General features: G+C 40.8%; 1 protein-coding gene across 1 annotated transcript in view; it reads left to right on the plus strand.

Moving 5' to 3' along the window:
• The first annotated feature begins 344 nt into the window (after window positions 1-344).
• PLEKHA2 (pleckstrin homology domain containing A2) overlaps window positions 345-6,811 on the plus strand; it is a 114,487-nt gene continuing 108,020 nt past the window's right edge. Inside the window, exon 1 of the mRNA XM_087875904.1 lies at window positions 345-521. The gene's annotated coding sequence lies outside the window, so the exon portion shown is untranslated. The remainder of the gene's footprint in view (window positions 522-6,811) is intronic.

The following is a 6,811-nucleotide window of genomic DNA, read 5'->3' on the forward strand; positions in this document are numbered from 1 at the left end:
CCCTCCCTCCCTCCCTCCCTTCCCTTCTTCCTTCAGTCCAACCTGCTGAAAAAAATCATGATACTTTCCTTCCTTCCTTCCTTCCTATCTTCCTCCCTCCCTTCCCTTCTTCCTTCAGTCCAACCGGCTGAAAAAAATCACAATAATCTTTCCTTCCTTCCTTCCTTCCTTCCTTCCTCTTCCGGAATTCCAGTCCCACTTCAAATCTTCTAGGCATGAATGACCTTGACTTCTGCCTGACCAATTCTGTTAGATCCAAGCCAAAGAGGACTGATGGTTGCATAGCAACTTAGCAAATTGGATCACATGCTCAAGCCACAAAAGAGACTTATGCAAAGATGAGCAGAAAGTGCTGTGTTCAGAAGCATGAATAGTCAAAATCCCCAAACCCGCACAGCCTTCTTTTCTTCTTTTCATATTTTTTTTTTTTCAGCCGTCTTCACAGGCAGGCGTTCGATGCGCCAAACTCTGGCACAACGGAAAGGTGGCGAGCGGCGCTTCAAGCAAAGAGGCTGCATGTGGTAAGGAGCAACTAACTTTCCAAGCTCTATAAATAGTTCTGCAGCATAATGTGTGATGTTTGCAAGTAAAAAAAAAATATATCTTTTTAAATGTAGATCTCAGGCAGTCACAAGATCTGCAAAAGGCAGCCCCCGCCTTTAGATTTTGAAAGTATGGAACATGACGGTTGCTAGGGAGGAAGCAGGAAGTGATTTCTGAAAAAGGAAAAAAAGAAAGAAAGAAAAGAAATTCAAAAGAGAATCCTAAAGAACTAAAACTTAAGTGAGGAAGCTGCGTCTTCTCCGAAAGGGGAGGGCGGTTCTTTACCAGAAGAAACAAAAGAGGGGAAAAAAAGTCCCTGCAAGTTCTGACATTGCAGTTTCACAAACATAAAAGGTTTTTTAGTTCATTTAATAAAACCATGGTTTAATAACCGATTCACTGATGCGTGAATCCAGGCTGAAATTCCGGCGTCCTGAATGGAATCCCTATTCACTGCCATTAGCTAATACTCAGTCAGCTAAGAAACTGATCTTGAAAGAAAACTAGGATATAAACTAATGTAAACCACCTAAGAACCAGAGATCGGCAGGGAAATAGAGCAGCATCCAAAATAGTTCTTACAACAAGTAGTACTTGCAACTTACGGCCTAAGTTATCTCACCCATGTAGCTTATGATCCATCTATCCTGTCCCAAGATATGCAGGCGTACATTTCAACGCTATTGCAAAAAAATAATGAACAACGCAACACAAATGATAAGTTTTCAGAGTGTTGATAATACCAACCTCCACCAACAGCGTAATTTCTTCTGTTGGTTGCCTAGGAGTTATTGGGACCGACTGCCAAAATCCAGAGGTACAATAGTTGTCACTCAGGGCTCACATTCTGTACATTTTTGGGTGTGTGTGCAGAGAATGAACTCATTTTTGCAATCTGTCTCTAAAGGCAAAGATTCCAAGAAGCGGGATATATTTTTCATGCATATTTGTTTGCCCTGGAAGTTATCATCCTCCAGCAGGAAAAATAGATTTTCCAGGCCTTTTTTCTTCTTAATTTTGCTGAGTCTTCATGGCATATTGCCCTGTTTGGGACGTGCCATCAGGAAGACAGTCTCCTGCTGGATAGCTTCAGAGGCCAAACTTTGCCTAGGGATGACTCTTCCAGCATCTCAATTCAAAACTAAATTTGCTAATAGCCACAATGGGTCGAGCTAGCTAGATGCATAATGTTATGCCATTGATTTTGATAAATAAATAATGCCTGGCAGGAAAGATGTATTGACAAATAAAACTACAGGAAGAGCCTGTAGTACAGTGGACTAAAGCACTGTTATTAACAGATTAACATCTGCTACTTGCAATTACTGCAAGTTCAAATCTCACCAGGCTCAAGGTTGACTCAGCCTTCCATCCTTTCAAAGTTGGGGGAAATGAGGACCCAGATTGTGGGGGCAGTAAGCTGACTTTGTATAAATATACAAAAGTATGAAGGCTATTGCTTAACGCATTGTAAGCCGCCTGAGTCTCCGGAGAAGGGCGGCATATAAATTAAAGCAAAAAAAAAAACAACAAAAAACAAAAACTGAATGGACCTTAATGTGTTCCAAAAATTTCTCATATATATGTATATATATTGCAATGAGATGGCAATACGTGTGACATCATTGTGACTTGAACTGAATGCCTATGGAATTCATATAAATTCCATAGGCATTCAGTTCAAGTCACAATGACGTCACACGTATTGCCATCTCATTGCAACAAGTGACATAAATCTCACCGTATACAAGGCACACGGAGACTTTTAATGCTAGGAAGGGTGGTTTGCATTGATGGCATAATTCAAACTTAAATAAAGCATTAGTTCTTCTACCTTAATATATTTCAAGGGGCGTCTCCATTTTCCTGCCAGCTTTTTAATTTCCTATCGAGTTTACTTACTTAGCTATCTGTCAGATTGCTATTGAAAAGAGGTCACCTACTGCCAAAGACCACTACGAATTAGTAGATTCAAGGCACAATCTGCCCAAGATACTTCTGTCACTGTGTAGATTTACAAAGTAGTAAATAAGTAAGCAAGTACATAAATATTGCTTTTAACAGCATAGTCATCCCATTTTTACATATCCCCACAATGCAAAAGTACCTATAGATTTTAGTTTTTCCAGCAAATACTTCCTGGAAATTCTATGTTAAGAAATATGACGTGTCGGGAAATTCTGGGCAAATTTTCCAAGCATTTATGGGGATAGGAAACTTTCTAAAAGGGAACTTGAACTAGGTCTCTGCAGGCTTAGTCCTACACCCCAATATCGGGACCTCACAGGCTCTTAAGTCAAAAGCAATGTTTACACAACTCCCATCCTATTAAAAAAAAACATTTTACAAGTCACAACAGCTCAGTGAAAACAAAACAAACCTAATTGAGTCTCAGTTTGTTGTCTAAACTGGATCATCTCATTAAGCCTTGGTAGTACAGTGGTCTAAAGCACCCTGTTATTAAGACCAGCTGCCTGCAATTACTGCAGGTTCGAATCTCGCCAGGCTCAAGGTTGACTCAGCCTTCCATCCTTTCTAAGGTAGGTAAATTGAGGACCCAGATTGTGGGGGCAATAAGCTGACTTTGTAAGAATATACAAAAGGATGAAGGCTATTGCTTAACGCATTGTAAGCCGCCCTGAGTCTCCGGAGAAGGGCGGCATATAAATAAATAAATAAATAAATAAAAAAAGCCACACGCTGGCACTGCATGTTACAGATATAGTCCTCGACTTATAACCATTTGTTTTTGGGACTGTTTAAAGCTCCAATGGCACTGGGAAAAAAACCAAACCCCAACTTAGGCCTGTTTTTCACACTTACGCCCGGCGATCCCACGATCAAAATTCAGACGCTTAGCAACTGGAATGTAATTTTGTGATGGCTGCAATGTGCTGGGGTCATGTGGGAGAGGAAGTTGTGGGAGCTTCATCACTCTTTTCAAGAGGATGGACTGCTATTTGTCAGAAATGGCGTAGGGGCAATGATGGTTAACCTTTTTGATGCCCGAAGCATGTGCATGCGTGCACGAATGCACTCGCACGTGCCCGAACCCCCAAAATGCAATGTGTGTGCCCCCACATACATGCGCCCCGCCCCACAAATGCGTACACATCCCGCTGTGCCCCATTTTGGCATCCAGCTTGGTGCAGGAGGTCTTTCAGGCCCAAAACGGGGCATGGGGGATGCGCAAACTTTACTTTTACTTTACTTTTATTTCATTTGTTTACCGCCCTTCCCCCGAAGGACTCAGGGCAGTGAACAGCCAACAATAAAATACATACATACAAAATTTTAAAAACAGAAATAAAATCGAATTAAATAATTTGGCCCAGACAGATTAAAGCCCCAATCAATTTAAAACAGATTTAAACTTTGAAAATTAAAAGATATTAAAAATATTAAAATATTAAAATTGTTTAAAAAGAGGGAGAAAGTTAGGCCAGGCCCGCCTGGTGAAATAAAAAGGTCTTTAGAGCGTGGCGGAAGGTGCGCAGATCCGGGATCCTCCGTATCTCTGGGGGGAGCTCGTTCCAGATAGTAGGTGCCCCCACAGAGAAGGCTCTCCCCCTGGGGGCCGCCGACATTGTTTGGCCGACGGCACCCGGAGGAGCCCCTCTCTATGAGAGTGTACCGGCCGGTGGGAGGCTATTGGTGGTAGTAGGCAGTCCCGCAAGTACCCAGGTCCTGAGCCATGGAGCGCTCTAAAGGTGGTAACCAAAACCTTGAAGCGCACCCGGAAGACCACCGGGAGCCAGTGCAGCTCGCGTAGGAGGGGTGTTACATGGGAACGCCATGTTGTTCCCATTACCACCCACGCGGCTGCACTCTGCGCCAGTTGGAGCCTCCAGATGCTCCTCAAGGGGAGCCCCATGTAGAGAGCATTACAATAGTCCAGGCGGGAGGTGACAAGGGCATGAGTGACCGTGCGTAAGGAGTCCACAAATGCAATGTGAGTGTCCCCGGCATATGCGTCCTACTCCTGCCCCCCGTGCATGTGCATTAGAGACCCAAAGATAAGCTGGCCGGTGGGAGGCATGCACACATGCGCAGTGGAGCTGGGCTGGGGAAATGAGTGGCGTGCCTGCAGAAAGGGCTCTATGTGCCATCTGTGGCACACGTGCCATAGGTTCACCATCACGGGTGTAGGGCAGGGGTGAAATGTAAAATTTGTTACTACCGGTTCTGTTGGCGTGGTTTGGTGGTGGGGGGGGTTAAATGTGACTGGGTGGGCGTGGCTAACTTTTTTTTTTTTAACTTTTCAAAGCATTTTTTCTAATGCTTTGAAAAGCCTCTGCCGATCAGGCAACTCAGCTGGGATCGTCAGAGACTTTTCAAAGCATTTTTTTTTACCACCTCTTCGGCCAAAGAGGTTGCAGAAAAAATGCTTTGAAAAGCCTCTGACGATCCCACTTGAGCCGCGCGATCATCAGAGGCTTTTTTTTTTTTTTTTACTTTTAAAAGCATTTTTTCTTCGGAAGAGGTTGTAGAAAAAATGCTTTTAAAATTAAAAAAAAAAAAAGCCTCTGATGATCGCGCGGCTCGGCTGGGCATGGTGGGGGAGCGCAGGGATTTTTGCTACCGGTTCTCCGAACCACCCGCCACCATCGCTACCGGATCAGGTGATCCGGTCCGAACTGGGAGCATTTCAACCCTGGTGTAGGGTCTCCTGCTCGGGGGGTGAGGGTGGGGGGTTGGACTAGATGACCTACAAGGTCCCTTCCAACTCTGTTCATCTGTAAATATCTGTAAATGTGGCCACTGATTTGCGACCTTCCAAGAAAGTAAAGTCAAGATTTGATATTGGTTTTTAAAATTGATTTAAAATTAAAATTGATACTGATTTTAATTGAAATGTTTTAAATTATGGGCCAAACTTTATTTAATTATTTTAAAATTATTTTAACTTTTGTGTACAAATGTTTTATTTTTGACTGTTCACCGCCCTGAGTCCGAAAGGAGAAGGGCGGTATAGAAATTTAAATAATAAATAAATAAATAAATAAATGCGGAAGCCAGATTCAATTAACAACCATGTCACTAACTGAATAACTGGAGTCATTGACACCTGTGGCTTCACAATTTCTGTAGCCAAGAAAGGCAGTTGGGAAGTGAGTTTTGCCCCCATTTTACGACCTTTCTTGCTTACAGTTGTTAAGTCAAGGACCACCTGGAAAAAGCCAGGATCTGTGTAGCCCCTGGGCGCGCTCAAGATTTTAAAATCTCAGTGGCTTTAAGGGAGCCACTGAGTTTGGCAAAAGTGGTATCAATGGCTAGAGAAAAGGAAAACCAAATAAAAAGATGATCCTAACAGATTTGAAACAAATCGTGTACCAAAGAAATACAATAGAGTTACAACAAAACTTCAAAAAATATCGTTATATTAAGGTGAGATGTGGGAATATATACTGAGAGATACAAATTACCGATGTATTTTCTTAAGAAATAAGATATTACGTTTAAATGTTTAAATGTTTGTTTATTTATTTTTAAATTTATATACTGCCCTTCTCCCGAAGGACTCAGGGCAGTAAACAGCCAAGGTAAAATACACAAAATACAAACTTTTAAAAGCCATTTAAATAAATTAAATAATTTGGCCCAACAGTTTAAATACCCCATTAAAATTCGGATTAAAATTAAACAGTTTAAAAATTGAAAAAATTAGGCTGAATGTTGTATATGTTGTGTATTGTTTTATTTTGTACTCGTTTGTGTTCTTTTTTCTTTTTGTTTTCTGTGTGTGTGAGTTTTTAATTCAATAAAAAAATTTTAAAAAAAGGTTTTAAAATCTCAGTGGCTTTAAGGGAGCCACTGAGTTTGGCAAAAGTGGTATCAATGACTAGAGAAAAGGAAAACCAAATAAAAAGATGATCCTAAAAGATTTGAAACAAATCGTGTACCAAAGAAATATATATATATATAAACAAATAAACAAACTTAAACATAATATCTTATTTCTTAAGAAAATACATCGGTAACTTGTATCTCTCAGTATATATTCCCACATCTCACCTTATATAACGATATTTTTTGAAGTTTTGTTGTAACTCTATTGTATTTCTTTGGTACACGATTTGTTTCAAATCTTTTAGGATCATCTTTTTATTTGGTTTTCTCCCGAAGGAGTCAGGGCGGTGAACAGCCCAGGTAAAAAACACAAAATACAAAATTTAAAAGCAATTTAAAATAAGCCAAAGATAAATTTAATTTTGTTTTAGACTATTTTAATGTTTATATTGCACGTTTTTTAAATTTTGGCTGTTCA

The sequence above is a fragment of the Pantherophis guttatus genome, chromosome 9 (genome assembly GCF_059756535.1).
Source record: "Pantherophis guttatus breed Tessera chromosome 9, ASM5975653v1, whole genome shotgun sequence".
NCBI lineage: Eukaryota > Metazoa > Chordata > Lepidosauria > Squamata > Colubridae > Pantherophis > Pantherophis guttatus.